The 17,492-nt window shown below is 46.7% G+C and overlaps 1 long non-coding RNA gene across 1 annotated transcript; it reads left to right on the top strand.

Moving 5' to 3' along the window:
- Positions 1-7,041: 7,041 nt before the first annotated feature.
- On the top strand, positions 7,042-10,276 carry LOC123190315 (uncharacterized). The gene is made up of 3 exons (XR_006496283.1): positions 7,042-7,220; positions 9,048-9,115; positions 9,655-10,276. It is a non-coding gene; the product is annotated as an uncharacterized lncRNA (long non-coding RNA).
- The last annotated feature ends 7,216 nt before the right edge of the window (positions 10,277-17,492 follow it).

The following is a 17,492-nucleotide window of genomic DNA, read 5'->3' as shown; positions in this document are numbered from 1 at the left end:
GCGCCCACGTCGGGAAAGTGAAAACTTGTTAGTACGCAAATTGCATCAGTTAAACTAAATAGTATATTACAATTCACAAGACCCATTACGTTAAGATTCCTTATCATCTAGCAATTTAAAGGGGCTCATGCCGAATATATATGCTTAATTCCTCACTTCTTATTCAAACTAAATATATAGATTTGGCAAATGCATAGAAAAATATAAAGTCCAAAAGAAACACAGAAATGCATATGTGAACTAAATTACTTTGTGTGTTAGCAGATTTCTTGTTAGGTTATTCACTATATATAGTACCACATCAGGCAGGGTGATGTGTTTACTTCGCGCCGCAATGTTTGGCACCAAGTTCAGTCTTGGAAGACAAATACAATACATTGCTGGGCGGGACAAGGCAAAGAAAAATACAGAAATTTGTAGTTACTAAATCATTAGCATAAATCAGTGCCTTCTGTCGCGGGGGTCATGTGTCAGCTGATTTCAAGTATGTTCTTGCAAGCTACAAAGATGTTAAGAATTACTTGCAATCTGGTTTTTGCAAGCCACAAAGTTGTTCAGAATTACTACTTATCTAGTAGTACAAATGTTGAAAACAGATTATGAACTAGTCCAGACTCTACATACACGTATGTGATGAGCATTGAAGCATTCACTCTCCCAGGCTGTTTAGGATCATCAACCTAGTGGATGTTGTCTGGTAATAGAGGAAGTGCATCCTATATAAGGCACCCAACAAAAAGCTAAGTGACGGCTACTGTTTTCTCAGGCAGGGTGTACAAATTTAACAAAAATGAAAGTGCACTAGCACTATAGAGTCCGGTATATCCAGTTGCTAGGGCAAGTCCTAAGGTCTAAGACGATATGCTACTAAATGATTGATTTTGCTGTTGCTCATGGACATAGACATGAGCAAGCACATGGCAGGGCCATGAACCTGTGCAAAGCATCAATTGTTTTCAGCTCCATGGCAACATGTCCAGTGGAAATCAAGATACTACCCACTTGCACAACTGAATCTACCATGCGCATGCGAGAGGCTACAGCTTCCACAAAAAACAAGTAAAGAAGAGCATCATGGTTTCGTCGCCCAAATACATTGACCCACTCTCCATCTGCCTTCCCTTCGCTGGCCGGAGCCATCGGCTCTGTCCTGGCAGCCTCCGTCGCCGGGGTCATAGAGAATAGAATGGTCCATGGCTCTTCATGAACATCGAACATATCTCTGATAGAATTACATATGAAGAAAGCATCACTCCTGACAATTTCATCAAGAAAAGGGAAGTTAGCTAACTTATAGGGGAAACAAAACATCAAGATTCTAACTGAACAAAAGGAAACCTAGTCCAACTGCGCATTTTTTTAGAACAGGAGGATGACCCCCGTCCAACGGCGCATAGGCCTAGTGGAATTTTATTCAAGGACCAGACAAGAGCATCTTTCAGTTTACTACAATATGTAATTTAAATAGCACAAAGCAAACAACTATAAAATGACAAGTGAACTATGATCCAATATTGTGCAGAATATTAAAATGAAGGTGGATTTTTTCATATTCGAGTTTTTCTTAATAGTAACTTAAAAAATAAATGAATATACGCATAAGGTGGATTTTCACATGCAACCTGTGGTAGTTTCAGTTTGTGCCGGCTTCAATTGTCACTCCAAACCTCTATTTCTCTTGTGGGCAACTCAAAATTGTTTACAATCCGTTATCTGCAAAAAATAAAATGGACTGAACTGAGTTAAAATAAACACATTACATGAATAGGCCAGACATAAACCTCTATATGCTATGCCGAATTAAGATAAAATAAACACATTGCATGAACTGAGTTAAAATGGACTGAACTGAGTTAAATTGGCCATTTTCATTTATAAGTGATCTATATGCTATGGCAAGCAACAACTCATTACATGAACAGGCCGACAAGCCATGCCGCGCAATGATCTGTTCATCGCAGAGCGTAGAACCATTCACATGGCAGCCATTCAACAACAGATATATAGAGATTGATCCGCTACGAAATTACCACACGACAGTATGATGATATTCACATGAACACAACAACAGGCCTGTCATACACACACATACTACTTAATGATTCATTCAATAATAGTTCATGAACTAGTAATAATTCCCAATAATAGTCAGCAGCTAGAGGAAGGACACCACAAATAGGTGGAATCCCAGCGAACCTAATGATTCATTCAACTCAACTCTGCTTTGAACAAAGTTGGCCTCATTTAAATAAGAAGAATTGGAGAAGCGGACTTTCAGATCTACAGTGCATACATTGGGCCAAAATTAAGGTCAAATTTACCTAAAGGACGACATGTATAATAATAGTAGTAGTAATTCACCACTGAGATAGATGAGAAGATGAATTGATATGGGATTGTTAGACTCGACAGTGACGGGTACAGTATCAAATTTGTCCTTCCTTTGCAAGAGAGGAAGAGAAATTAGATTGGGGATCGTAAGAAGGTGGGTACGGCCGGTGGATCTATTCATTGTTGTGGAGGAAGGAGGGCTTGTAGGCTCTTGGGGTAGTCCTCTCTTGCCTCACCTCACCTCGCCTGCTGCCTCACGCAACAAGTCAGCAACGCTGCTGTGTGTGTGTGTCTGCGTCTGTGGAAACCAAAGCTGGCTGCGCATGAGGGAGGGGAGGGAAGGAAAAAAGGAAAGGGAAAGGGAAGTAAATCGAGAGAGTACCTTGGAGGCCATGGCATCGTCGGCCGAACGGAGTGGAAGCAGACGGACTGATGGAGGTCCTGTCCAGGCGCGCGAGCTCGCGATTGGGGAGATGCGGCCAGCGCCATGGAGGTGGAGCTCTAGGTCCTAGCCGTCGGCCATGGATGTGGATCTCCAGGTCCAAGCCCTTGGCGGATCTCGGACTGAGAGCCGCCGCCTGACCTATTCTCTTCTCGTCGTCTTCTAGTGAGGGGAGGGGCGAGGGTGGTGGCGGCGGCGGTCGTGCGGAGGCCTGGCCGGCCGGCTACAGCGCTCGGGGCTGCACACACTCGTGGATTGGGAGAGGAGAGGAGGCGAAAGAAGGTCGGTGGTGGAGGGGATTTGGATCGAGGTTTGGGTGGAACTTTTTTTTTGATAAACGTGGGTGGGTGGACGGTGGAGTGGTTGGTGGGGTGGGAGAAGATGCAGGTGGTAGCGTGGGGTTTATAACCCGCGCTACTACTATCGACTTAGTAGTAGCGTGTGTTTATAAACCGCACTACTACTACGACTGGTCCCAGGAGGCACGGTGGAAATCACTTAGTAGTAGCGAGGGGTAAAAATCTCGCTACTACTATCGGGTTATTAGTAGCGCGGTTTCCTCAAGTTCGCTACTGCTAATTAGCAGTAGCGTTTGTTTTTAAACCGCGCTGCTGCTAAGATTCTGTGTATAAGGTTTTCCCTAGTAGTGTGTGCTAAATCTTGCTGGAGGGGGTTTTCTTCGGCGCTTTCCGGAGTATTATTATCTCCCGTGCTGGAATCACCGTGTTTGTTTTGGCGGGATTTTGAGCGGCGCCGCTGACGCCGGCGCTTAGGCTGTTTCTTGGAGGGATCATCCTCCGCTGTTCCATCGCCATCTCCCTCTTTTGGGGTGTCCACCATGTATATGTCATACGACGAGGTGGCTTTCCAGGGCCTAGTAGGCGCTGGTTCTTCATCATCTCCTTCATCGGCGTCCATACCGTCGATGTCTTCGGAGTCGAAGTCGAGCATGTCAGTTAAGTCGTCGACAGTGGCTACAAAGTGGGTGGTGGGTGGGCTTTGAATTTCTTCATCGTCCGTACCCCAACCTTGCTGACCGTAGTCCGGCCAGGGCTCTCCTGATAAAGAGAGAGACTTCAGTGACTTCAGGATATCGCCGAAAGGCGAGTGCTGAAAGATGTCCGCGGCGGTGAACTCCATGATCGGCGCCCAATCGGATTCGATCGGTAGGGGCGCGGAGGGTTCGGAGTCCGGCTCCTTGGAGTCACGAGTCTCGCAGAGTATGGGGCTGGTGTTCGGCTCAATCGCCGTTGGGGTCGCAGCCCCCGAGGTGGCGTCCAACCGCCCATCCTCGATTGGCGTAGTTGGCTCCGAATTAAGGGTCGGAGCTGACGCGGGTGCGGCCTCCAGGGCACTGTTCAGCGGCAGAGCTAGATCATGCTCGTCGTGACAGTGCGGCACGCTCGGCAGTGGCTCGAATCCGTCGAAGATCAAGTCCCCGCGGATGTCAGCCGTGTAGTTTAAACTTCCAAATCTGACCTGAGGGCCAGGGGCGTAGCTTTCGATCTGCTCCAGACGGCCAAGCGAATTGGCCCACAGTGCGAAGCCGCCGAAGACGAAGATCTGTCCGGGGAGGAAGGTCTCACCCTGGACTGCATCGCTATTGATGATCGTAGGAGCCATCGAGCCTGACGGCGACGACACAGAGGAACTCTCAATGAAAGCACCAATGTCGGTGTCAAAACCGGCGGATCTCGGGTAGGGGTTCCCGAACTGTGCGTCTAGGCCGGATGGTAACGGGAGGCAAGGGACACGAAGTTTTACCCAGGTTCGGGCCCTCTTGATGGAGGTAAAACCCTACGTCCTGCTTGATTAATATTGATGATATGGGTAGTACAAGAGTAGATCTACCACGAGATCGGAGAGGCTAAACCCTAGAAGCTAGCCTATGGTATGATTGTTTATGTGTATGTTGTCCTACGGACTAAAACCCTCCGGTTTATATAGACACCGGAGAGGGTTAGGGTTACACAAAGTTGGTTACAATGGTAGGAGATCTTCATATCCGTATCGCCAAGCTTGCCTTCCACGCCAAGGAAAGTCCCTTCCGGACACGGGACGGAGTCTTCAATCTTGTATCTTCATAGTCCAGGAGTCCGGCTATCCGAACACCCCCTAATCCAGTACTCCCTCACCCACATTAGGGTAGCAGTGTATTTGTTTATTTGGATTATCTCACGCCTTTTGAAATAACCTTTGTTTATTTATGTCAACCTCCACATGTGAGTAGAAATACATTCGTGTATTTGTATGGTCTCACAAGTGAACTCATAACCAACTCCAACCTTTATAAATAGGAAAGATATCTTGTCACCATGTACAAAAAACTCTCAGATGAGCACTAGGTAAGAAGTTTTGGTGTATTTTACTTAACACAGGACAATCCTATTGAAAATTAAGTACCGATTGGATCTGAAGCCGAAATGTGTCTATTACCGCGAGAAAGGCATGCGCTCCGATTTATAAACAAAGCACTGCCCACATACCACATGGCACACAATCAAGACACGATACATCCACTCCAAGCAAACTGCATGTAAGAAGAAGGGCACCACTTGAAGTTTTTGAAGTCATTCACCATGAACAGGAGTCACCATGAAGACACGAAGTCGTGCATGATGAATTGAGTGTTATAAGGCGACGCCTTCAGGAATGGCAACCGCCACCCTCCAGTCAGGGATTAAGGTTTCCCCAGAGCAACATGGAGGACGAAAAGGAACCGCGACGACGCCTTCAAGAAGGATACGACGCCCATAGGGGCCGCCGCCGCCGACCTGGCAGATCGAAAGCTAGTCTTCACCCCAGGAAGCCCTCTTTGCATCCAAGATGTCATACCTTGGCCACTACGCCGCCAACACGACCATGGTAACCACCCAACACCCGAGACGCGAGCTCCGCCCATGAGCACCGCCGCTCCCACCTCCAAGGTCGCCACCTCGACAACCATGGCCCTGACGCCATCCCCACCTCAGACTTGAGAGGCGCGGGGGAAGGCACCTCCTTCCCCACCCCCGAACGCTCCCAAGTCCGAGCCCCCCACCCCACCCCCCAAACAGCTAGATCTGGCCACCACCATGCCACCTTGCCCCGGTCGGGAAAAGAACGAGCGCCCCGGTGGTACACCGCCACCAGACAGGAGAAAAGGATGGTTCCGTGACCCTCCCGGTGATGGATGCATCCCTCAACAGTGGCCAACAACTGAGAGAGGTCCAGCTTACCAAGGCAGAGCACCTAGTACATGTGGCAATCAATCAATCACCTAGCCCTAATGAAACTCTAGTGGTTTCACCATGGGCGGACAACCATTGCTGACAGCTTTTTATGTCGTCAAGCCTTGAAGCCATTGTTGTCTTGGTCATGTTGATATAGATGTGTTTGGACCCCCAACCTGGTGTTTCTTTCATGGATGTGTGATGTGGTATTTTTGTACCGCTCTTTTTATTTTTTGAGGGAAAAGCCGTCATGGCTAGCTTTATTAATATCAAACAACACTTACATGGTCCGCTAAAAGTTCAAGGATAGAAGCTGGAGGTGAGTCCAACCACACATTTCGTGGATCAGCACGTCCATGTTGCCTCGCCCAATGCTGGTAGCGTACATGTTGCCTCACCCAAAGCTGGCTACATGCAATACTCCCTCCGTCCTGAATTACTTATTGCGGAAATGAATGTATCTAGACGCACTTTTAGTTCTAAATACATCCATTTCCGCGACAAGTAATTTAAGAACGGATGGAGTAGTATGTTGCTCCAGCCATCTTTGTTTTTTCCCGAATGAAGCTAATAAATAGATCTGCTGAGTGATGAGTAAATACTCAATTGATTAGATTTAGGGAGTGTGTAATGTAGTTAAAAAATGGAATCTAGGAGTAGCCAGTCTCTTTTTTTTGACCGAGAATAATGATGGCGTCTAATCCTATTGGAGTAGTAGCAATTAATTTGCGTTTGGCCAACCAAATCCCCACACAGGGCCGTGGATAGCGCGCGCGGCCCACGAGTGCAGTGCAGTGCAGTGCACACCGACTCGGCCTGATATATAAGGGCATGTAAGATAGTTTTATCTTAGTTCTTACATGTAATTAAAAGATGACAAAAAAAATGTCTACAATGAATCATTTTTTAGCCTTATCTTCATAACTAGTTATTCCTAAAAATATGGTGACACATATTGTGCTAAGATATCATCCTTTATTTTATCTTAATAAAAGAAGATAATCCTTTTTTTATAAGTTCTCTCCTCCACCTCATCATTTATCCTACATGCCACTTATAAGATAACAACATTGTACATGCCTTAACCCCGACCCCAGGCAGCGAGCCACTAGCTTGCGTCTCCTCCATTCCGGCCTCCTCCTGGACGCTGCCGCCTGCGCCTGCGCCTTAGCCTTCGGAGCGAATCGAGCCGACGTCGCCCCCCACCCACCCGGCCGCGCCCACCTCCGGAGCAGGTGAGGATCCTTCCCGTCGTGGTTTATGCTCGCCGTTGCCGGCCGTGGTCTCCGCGCGCTCGCTGCTTACTCTTCCCCGAGCCCCCGCCGACCCCGATATCTGAGCAGTTCCTCGCACGCACGCACGCGGCGCTGGCGGGGGTTCGATCCGTGCGTGGCTCGAGTGAAATTCATGGGCGAGATTGGAGCACGTAGGGGGGGGGGGGGGGGTCGATTTGTGCGTGGCTCGGGTGAAATCGGTGACCGATCGAGCTTGGATTGGAGCGCGGGGGCTTGATTTCTGCGTGTTTCGGGTGAAATCCGTGAGCGAGCTTGGAGCACGGCGGTTCGATTTGGTTTCGGTTGGTCTGTGCGCCTCGTTGGGGCTTCGATTCCGCTAGCTGGAAACCGTGAGAAGTTTCGAGAGTGCCGTCGCTGCGCCCCGGCCGTGCAGGTTTCGAGTGCGACGGGGATCCGGTTCCCGTCGGTGCTGTGCTGCGAGGATTATGAATGTCGCACCAGTTCTACGTTTCCGTGATGGAGTTGGTTTGGATCCGGATGCGAGGTGCTTTTGTCTGCCCATCCATTCAGGTGGCAGTTTATTTTAGGGGATTTGGCGAGGCTTTGGCCTGGATTTCAGGTTTTTTAGGGCGATTCAGCGAGATTTTGCCTGCAGCTAGCTCTGAAATCCAGGACACCAAGTTCCAGGCCAGCTGCAGGAATCATGGATGCAAACAGTTCCGGGTTGTATAGGCAGTCACATGATCCAGAATCATGGATGAAATCCTGTGTGAGGCATATAAGTAACTAGTACGTGCACTAGGAACCTCGTATAAACTGCACGAATTGGTTCGTTTAATAGGTGATTAATAGCAACACATCACACCTCCATTATTGTTACTTCCTTCCTTAATTTAGTTGGTATAGGCGATACATTTGGGCTGCTGTTTTATGGTACTACTAGCAAGTAAAAAAAAACTGAAACTGATAGAGGCATGATCCCTGCATTAGTTACAAGGTTCTGCATTGCATTGGAAAATGTTTTTGGTTTGATCACTTGCCTCGGCATGCATGCTTGCTCATACATACGACTGCCCCAAATAAGATAACATGGTTGCTTTGCTTCTGTATTTGGTACGAGCTAGTATGGATGAATTGCCAGCCGATGTGTAGGGATGAAAACAGAGTGGAAACTTTCCGCTTTTCCGGAGGAAAAATGAAAACGAAGAGGAAATATGAAAACGAAAATGGAAGTGAAAATGGATTTTTTATGCGAAAACGGAAACAAAAACGGAATGGTGTTTTCCGGTGAAACAGGCATGGGAACGGAATTTTCCATTCTGGTGGGATATGGATTTTCTGTTTTTACTATAGGCATACGGCTGCTTTCCCAACTACTATCATTTGAGGCCCAACCTCTAATATCGCACATGTACTCAACTTCCCTATGCACAATTGTCCACTACTAGTACAATACTACCCTAAGTTGCTAAAATAAACATACTATTTTCTAGCCATATTAACAATTCATTAAACTTATTTTTGTGTGTGTGTGTTTCTCTATGATCCAAGGGGGTTTAAAGTTCCGGTCAACGCCCACTTCTGTTTCTGTGTCCGCTCCATATTCTCTCCGTGTCCGTTTCCGATAGTATCTGTTTCCGTATTCATTTCCGACGTTTCTGTATTCGTTTTTGCTTCTGCAAAAGAATATGAAAACAAATGTGGTAGCACTCAATTCCGACCGTTTCCGCTCCGTTTTCATCCCTACCGATGTGCATTGCATGTTTTTTTGTTGTTGCTTTCACTAGCTATTTCCTGATGACATTTCTGCTATTGCTATTGTCATAGGACGCGATGGCAGACGACCTTTGGGAGAACACCAATCATCTGCCCAGGGAGCTCCCGTGAAGTCCAAGGTACGTAGTACTAGTACATGTGTGATATATACTCGCAACAACTTAACTGATGCATGCATCGGCCCTCCCTCAATATGCCGATGCTCCTCGATATGAAGTACCCTCGCTGGCTAGTGCTACGGAAGCAGCTTAATTGATTCCAGCGACTGCAACAAGCGTACGTACCTAGGCCAAGCAGGCTAGCTGCCTGCTGGATGGATTCCTCGAGCTTACCATGCGACGCTAGCTTGCACTAGCCAACAGTAGGCACGCACACCAACCGCCAATCCCTCTTTTTGTTACCTTTTTCCTGATGCAAAGATTGCACGTGTACACGAGTGTACATAGGAGCTGCATGTTTCCCTAAACCTATAGGTACGACTGATCAGCGATTGATTTCTATCATATCATAGCCGGACATGACTCGTGGTTAAAAGCTACTCCCTCCGTAAACTAATATAAGAGCATTTAGAATACTAAAGTAGTGATCTAAACACTCTTACATTAGTTTACAGAGGGAGTACTTGTTTATTTGCTCTGTTCTGTCTCTTGTTGTGCAGTTTGCCGAATCCAAGCTCCCAAAGTTCAAGTTCTTGCCTGAGCACAGGTCTCCAAAACCCCAGGTGAACAGGCTGATCAGCAAGTACATCGACTACCTCAACACGATCCAGGCCAAGAGGGAGGACACTTTCAACACCCTACAGGACCAGAACATGAGCAAGGAGTCGCTGGCGAACGCGAGCAAGACGATGAACAAGAAGCTGCACGCCATGGTCAAGTCGGCGAAAGAAGACTTGAGCGAAATCGTGAAGCTGGGCGGCAATGCGCCGGCGGTCCCTGCCCGGTTCGATACCGATGTCAAGGTTCCTCCCCGTGGATAGGTAGTCTGCATGCAAGTCCTCTCACAGACAGACAGACAGTTATGCGGTTCATGGTGTGCGCTGAGACGTGCTTGCTTTCCGGGTGGCGCGCGAGCGTGGAGTGTTTCACTCGTGCCGATCGACAACTATATATAGTATAGACAAGACATACAGGTGCTCGACTAGCTTGTGCACGCGTTGCTACCATTCCAGGTGCATGCTTTTGTGTTGCAGTTGCTGGTGAACTACGTACGTTGCCTCTCCCAAGTTAAGCGCTTGTGAAATTGATCGCCTACCAGTAGTAATTCCTCTGGTTCCTTCCTGCTACTGTTTCTTTACTAGTACTACGTTTGGTCGGATGTGTTTGTGTGTAATTTTGGCCGGCCGGCACTCATGATGTTATATCTGCCACACCATACCTGCCATCGGAGCAACAGAAATAGGAAAGGATTAGCTTCTTTTAGAATCTTGATTCCTTCATTTATATGAATATATAAGGATAACGCTAACGCCCACACGTGTGGTGGGAGCCAAACCCGCATGGGGTCTTTTTGCCCAAAACTCACTGCATTTAATGGTGAAAACGGATTTGTAGATCGGGTCTAGTTTTGGGCAAAAAAAAATCATCAAAACATATCAACATGGGGTCTAATTTTGAAGATCTCGTCGAGACGGATTTAATGGTGAAAACAGATTTTTAATTTGCTTTTTTAATTAGGAGATAAAATATTTTTAAACCGAAAATCATTTTTTTTTGCTTATGTTATCAGTTCATACGTGGCAAAATGAGTGGTGATACAGGCGTGTGGGCGATGTGCAAACGCCCACACATGTGGACGTTAGTTTTTTTTGATATATAATAATAAGCTGCTTTCGCAAAAACAACTTCGAGGTAAAATATTCACGTAAGCATCGAAACTCTCCCACTAAAACTATTCGTACAACTTCCAACTAAATACTAGTAATTGGCACGTGCTTTGCACGTTTGTAGCATGCATGTCAATGATTCATGTTGACTTCTTCAATTTTTAAATAGCTAAAACTCATTATTTATTTTTCCTAGCCATGCAACCATTTAACTTTCCGGTAGCTATAACTCACTTTCGGGATGTTGCTTTACATGTTTTTTAGCAACTATTTATGCTTTTTTTAGCAAGGTTCTGGCATGAACGCGCCGGATATTATCTTATTTCGTAAAATATATATACTCGATAAATGTGTAGCACTTGACTATAATTATCTTTTTTGCTTAGATACAATTTCTTATGTCGCATTTTCCCTTTCTTCGGGTGTATATTGTGGAAACTATTATGTCTGTGCGGATCTTTAGAACATAGCGGCCAATGTATCCGAATTGAAAATCAATTAAAAATAAAGATTCAAGACTTTCTGAAACTTATTTAACAAACATGACCTAGCATAATACTCGTGTAAAAAGTTTCACGGGGGAATGGCTGTCGTGGTATTCTCGGCAACAAAAACCACAAGTCCAAAAAATATGAATAATAACTTTTATATAGTATCAGTTTTGTTTTTTCCCCGTCCAGAACACCACGCTTACACGTGCAATGCATGTCTTACAGTCATGGATTGATTTTTTTTGAGAAACTTGCCGAATGTAAGTATTTTTTAGCAAGTATTGTTTTTGTATCACGTATTGGGCCTCTTTTCTGGGAAGTGGGAGGCGATGGTTCCAGAACACCGTGGAGGTCGTTACGTTCTACTGTTCATTACAAATCCCACCGCTGTCAGCCGTTAGATTTAGCACACCAACGGTTATGATTGATGCTTTAGACCTAGTTCAAAACTGGTACATTATATAGTAGTATAGATATAGATAATTCTTGGTAACTTTCAATTAAATACATAATATTTTTAGTTTTGCTAAAGGGGGCTGCTAGGCGTCGGCCGGCGTATCTTTTTAAAAGATCCGCCACCGCGTGAGCCGTCGGATTTGATAAATCGAGCGGATGCACGTCTTTCTCTACTTCGCAACAGAGACCTTGTTGCAGAAACACTTGCAGATTATCTTGTGGATTTTTTCTGCAACATAGGTTGTGTTATGGGTATTTTTTTGCAACATAGGTCGTGTTGCAGAATTTATTTTTCTGCCTTGATTTTTTTGCAACAGAAGTTGCAGAAAAACTTTGCAACTTAGATGATGTTGCAGATTTTTTTCTTTGCCTTCACCTTTATTTGGTGGTACGAAAGAAAGTTTTGCAACATGACTAATGCTGCAGAAATCTTTCTTGCAACAAATTGAATGTTGCAAAAAAACACCATGGTCGTTCGCCACGAGCTCCCGCCGGACGATGGTGAGGGGGAGCGGCGCCGCCCATCCCCACCATCGCGTCGCCCCCGACGTGAGCCCGCCGGACGGTGGTGAGAGAGGAGAGGCACTGCCCGTCCCCCCATCGGGCCGCCCTCGACGAGCGACAGACCTCCGACCAGCTTGCCTCGTCGCCATCCTCCTCACCTGCTAGATGCACGCCATTGATAGGACACTTGTATACGGGAGAGAGAGGTTGAAAAAGAGATAAGATGAGGGAGAAAGACGAAGAGATAAGACGTGGGTGGACACATATCAAGCAAAGGGACCGGCGGATGGTCTGCTACATAGCATTTGTTGCGGTTTGCTTTCTGAAACAGGTGACCAGTTGCAGGAATGGGAGTAGCTACAGAAATGCATTAGTGACCGCGTTGTTCCATGAAGATAAGGATGAAGGAGAGATACGGCGTGCAGGCCTAATCAAGATGCCTGACAAGCATAGGACGTGGCAGACGTAAAACAAAAGATCATCGGTTGAACATCAGCTTTTCCCTTTGCTAAATCACATATAGATTTTGGAAAAATGTTTATTTTAAGCTGGCTGATTTCTGTCTCGCGCAAACCGCCTCCTATGCTCGCCACGTGTCCCCATGGAGCCCATCCACCACCCATGCTCCGCTTCCTTAACGTTCCCCCGAGCTAGATCCTCTTTTCTTCCCCGGATGGTCTCTGCCATGACCACACTCGCTTCTCTCTTCCGCGTGCTCCGTCACCGTCGCATGCATCCGCCATGGTCTTGCGCCGGCTGGGTTGCAGCAGCAGCTCGCCGCCGCCGTGCTGCATATCCCCGTCGCAGCATGTCGTCATCGTCACACGCTTCATCGCAGGTCGTCCTCACACCACTGCGTCCATCGTCACAACATCCCGTCGCCCGCCGTGTTGCATCCTGTTGCCTCAGTGTTGCATCCTCGCCTATGCTTTTCACCCCCTACGTTTCTCCCACTCGTGGGTCTTCGCCACGGTATTCATGGATTTCTGCGCTCCGGTAGCTCGTGCCCACCGTCACACAACAAATCAGGTTGGTTGCTACAGTCAAGGCACCGGTGCATCGTGGGTGTTGTGATGGAGCTGGGACGAGGGTCAGCCGGTGGCGGCGCTGCAGTGAAGCTTCGCTGGTGGCCATCGGGTGCTACGATGGAGGTGAGACATCAGCCGGTGCTGCGATGGAGCACCGCTACGGGGTGCTGGCGCTGGAGTGAAGCTTCGCCGACGGCCATCAGGTGTTACGATGGAGCATTGCTGCATGGTGGGGACGCTGCAGTGAAGCTTCGCCGGCAGCCGTCGGGTGTTACGATGGTGGTGCTACGACAGCCGGTGTTGCAATGGAGCACCGCCGCGCGGTGGTGGCGCTGCAGTGAAGCATGCAGCGGTCGTCGAGGTGATGCGATGGAGCACTGCCGCGCCGGCATCGGCGCTGCAGCAAAACATCACGGCGCTGTAGTGAAGCATGGGGCAGTCGTCAAGGTGTTGAGAATGATAGCACTGCTATGCCGCCGTGAAATATCATATCACCCGCGGCAGGCGGGTGCTGTGATGAAGCACCACCGTGAATGGTGTCAGCGCAGCAGTGAAGCATCGCCGACGGCCAACGGTGGAGTCATTGCGCCGCCAGCCAGGAAGTGCGGCTCCTGCTGCGAACCGGGCGGCCTGCTATCCATGACGAGCGGTTGCTCCTATTGTGGTTGCAATGAGAGAATGGGACGACCCGTGCGGCGACGTTGACCCAAGGTACCGCTGATGCAACGGTAGCCCAGGAAAGGACGTACGTGAACGTGATACCACCGGAGGAGGTGGAATACCTCCTCTCCCATGACTACAGATCTCCCCCGTCGAGACGACGACGACGACCACAACCCGCACAAGGACGAGTGGAACGACGCCGTCGACTTTTTCAACGATGTGAGGAAGAAACTCGCCGCAAAGCAGGCCATGCTTCGGGCCGAGTACATCACCAAGGGCTGTGTCGAGCTCGACGACGACCAGGTGGTCAGGAGATCGTGGCTCAGCCAGCAGGTGTATCTCGAGGCCAAAGCCGCCGCTGCATATGACCATGGCGATTTCGCTGAAAAGCTAAACCGTGGTGAAGAGGACAATGACGAGTGAGTCCGCCAGAGGATAAAAGAACTTCTCAGTTTATCACCATGCAAGCAGTTTATCGAAAATTCACATCTGATGCTGGAGCCAGCTGATACCGAAATCACGTTCGTTGGCTGTCATCGGGATGCATGCCTTTTCTATATTCCACACTACATGCGACAACCGTATTACCAAAGTATTCCAGGGCGGGGCCCATGCATTAATTTGCTGCTCAACCACTCCGTTGGACTTGTACATGATACTCGTGGATGGATCAGGTTTTTTCCTGGGCCTCCCTGTTCCACTGCGTGTTGACGGACGCAGCGAACGGCCGCCTACCAGCCGCTACCAGATTGGGAGCCATGTCCGCCTCTGATTTTCCCCCATCGTGCAAACAACCCGCATACACCCGCGTAAGCCAGTGAACTGTGCATCAACCAAACTAGTGCAGCCGCATAACCCACACACGACTAGAATTAGTATAGCCGATGATACTGGTCTACGGAGTATTTTTCAGTAACAGAAACACAAACTACAGCAGTGTATGCATAGCTGATGCACAAAAAACACAAGATTCAGTAAACTCAACGTTTTGCTTGGTTTCTTGCTCATCCAGAAAGTGTATAGAAAGAAACAAGATTCAGTGTACAGTGAGAGAACCCTCAAAATTCTGAAACATGACGCGCATTCAGTAAACATGATGCCCTTTTCCCTTTTCAGTAAACTCAACATGATTACAAACTACTACCTGGTTTCTTGTTTCTGCTGGTTTGCTTGGAAGACTTGGTCTACTATTTTGCTTGGAAGACTTGGCCTGGGACAAAACAGAAATAGGTTGATTGTGAGTGAGATGAATAAGAACTGATGCATTGGTAGATGGTCATTGGTATAATCGAAAGGGTGTGTCTAGGTCTCAGTCGACTGAGACTGCTGATGTCACCATAGGTAGATTAGGCTTGTTTACTGGCTGTCCCTCTCTGGGTTGTAACCGGCTAAGCGCTGGGCTTATTTCCGTTTTTTCTTTTGGTTTATTTGTTACTTCGGGCTGGCCTTCTTACTTTGTTTGTTGTGATTGGCCGAGCCATGAATTTGTTAATTTGTTTTCACGCACATCCAAAAAAGCTATTGAACTAAAAGATCAGTTACAGTCAGGCCCAGCCGATACAGAAAGACAAAAAACTGTTTGCTCGTCTGCTCATCTGAACCTTACTATCCATTGTTCGTGGAGTTGATCAGAGCAACTTTGGATGTTTTTCAGTACTAAGTTTACTACAACTTGTACATGCCCTCTTCCTAGTTTCAAGAAAGAATAGATAGACATGGTGATACACGGCTGGTTAACTTCCCTGTATTAAGTAGCTTAGTTAACAAAAATAATGTATTGGCTAGTTCAGAAACTTCAGCAAAGAGTATGGAGACACTTGAATACTGGATCTTCACGGGTTACCGAAAAAGTAATGTGTTAACAAAAAATTGCTGTGTTACCTAGTTAACTTTCTGTATCAACTAGATAAAACTCAGAAAAATTGAATGTATATAGAAAAATGTTATAAACCAGTGTAGCAACTTCTTCAAAAAGGAAATCCTCTGACGCTTCCTTGTAAGTGATTTCTGCATGATATCCTCTCTCTTCTAACTCTGGATCTTCAAGACATAGCACTTTGCCTTTTGCATTTTTGTCGCTCTTAGGGTCACTTGCTTCGTCATCCATGTCAGTGCCCGTGTGTATTCATAAATGTATACAATACATTAGTCTTGAAAAACAAGTTTTAAAAAACAGAGGGGTGTGACAAAGTATGACATAGAAGAAACTAAAATCATGCCACTAGCTAGAAGATAATATCTACTACTAGTTAGTAATTCAGCATGTCATTCCCCCCAGCACACAAAAATCGGAACAACAAAAAGTGTACACAAGACAACCTCAAAGACTGAACATAAGCGCATTTCAAGAAATAAAAAAATCTGAACAAAAAGTAAACAATCTGAACATATACACAACAACTACTTAGTTATGCCAACACACAAACACCCATGCACAGGCACCCACGCACGCAATCTTAGGTGGGGCATTCCAACCCTTCAAAAAGTTTGACTCCCGAAACAGGGGCACTGTCGGTGTCATTTATCGCAAAAAAATGAACCTGGAACAAGCTCAAACATACCAGCCAAAAAAAGGCTTGATTACAAGGTAACTGATAAAAACATTTGAACTTCAATCTGCAACTAAATAAAGCAAAATCTCAGAAACTTGACATAAATTCTGAAGACAAAAATCAAATAGAAATGAACTTAAGGTAATGATTTGATGTGTTTAAGTATAGCTCCAGGATCCTCATATATTCATGAGAGAGTGGTGCCATTCATTGAATTTAACTGACGGTTCTGAACACTACTCTAGAAATACACATAAAAAACAAAAATAGCACACACACAAGCCAAAATCTGAAGAAAATCAAAATCTGAACAAATCATCATGGAGCCATTCAAATGCAAAAGTCAAAAACTACTTTGTCTATCGACTTGACCAGACCTAGTTTGTTTGTTGTCACGACACTCGAGTATTAGGTTGTACAGGAGGGATAAAACATTGTCATGGAGCCATTGAAAATCCAAAATAATGTCTACATGCATCAGGTTTGGGATGGATTTTCATCAGACACACTTTCAAAATAAAAAATTGTGCTTGAACGCTTTGCACTTGCCCCCAATCCCCCACAAAAGCGAAAAAATATGTGTTGAAAACTGGCCCATCTCACTCCTATCCTGCCGCCCTCCGACAAAACGCAAAGTTAATTGCGAGATCAGTTGCTCGATTTGCATTCACAGACACGGCGGCGGGTTTGTTATGATGCATGCGAGATGCACTGTGGGGGAGAGGAGCGGGGAGGCAGGGGGAGATCTTACCTGCTCTGCCTACTGTCGGACATGTAGGGTGACACTTGTAGTTGCAAGCCTAGTATTGGAGATGCAACTCCCGTCCTCCAACAAAACAAAAGACTAGTTGCAACCATGTTGGAAGATATGCAATTGCAGTCGGGGGTGACAGTCGCAGTTGCATGCCTAGTACTGGACATGCAACTGCCCCCCTCGGATTTGCAAGTACACAAGGCCAATTGCAGCCAGGGACGAC

Source organism: Triticum aestivum, chromosome 2A (assembly GCF_018294505.1).
Source record: "Triticum aestivum cultivar Chinese Spring chromosome 2A, IWGSC CS RefSeq v2.1, whole genome shotgun sequence".
Lineage (NCBI taxonomy): Eukaryota > Viridiplantae > Streptophyta > Magnoliopsida > Poales > Poaceae > Triticum > Triticum aestivum.
This window is presented reverse-complemented; position numbering and strand designations above follow the sequence as displayed.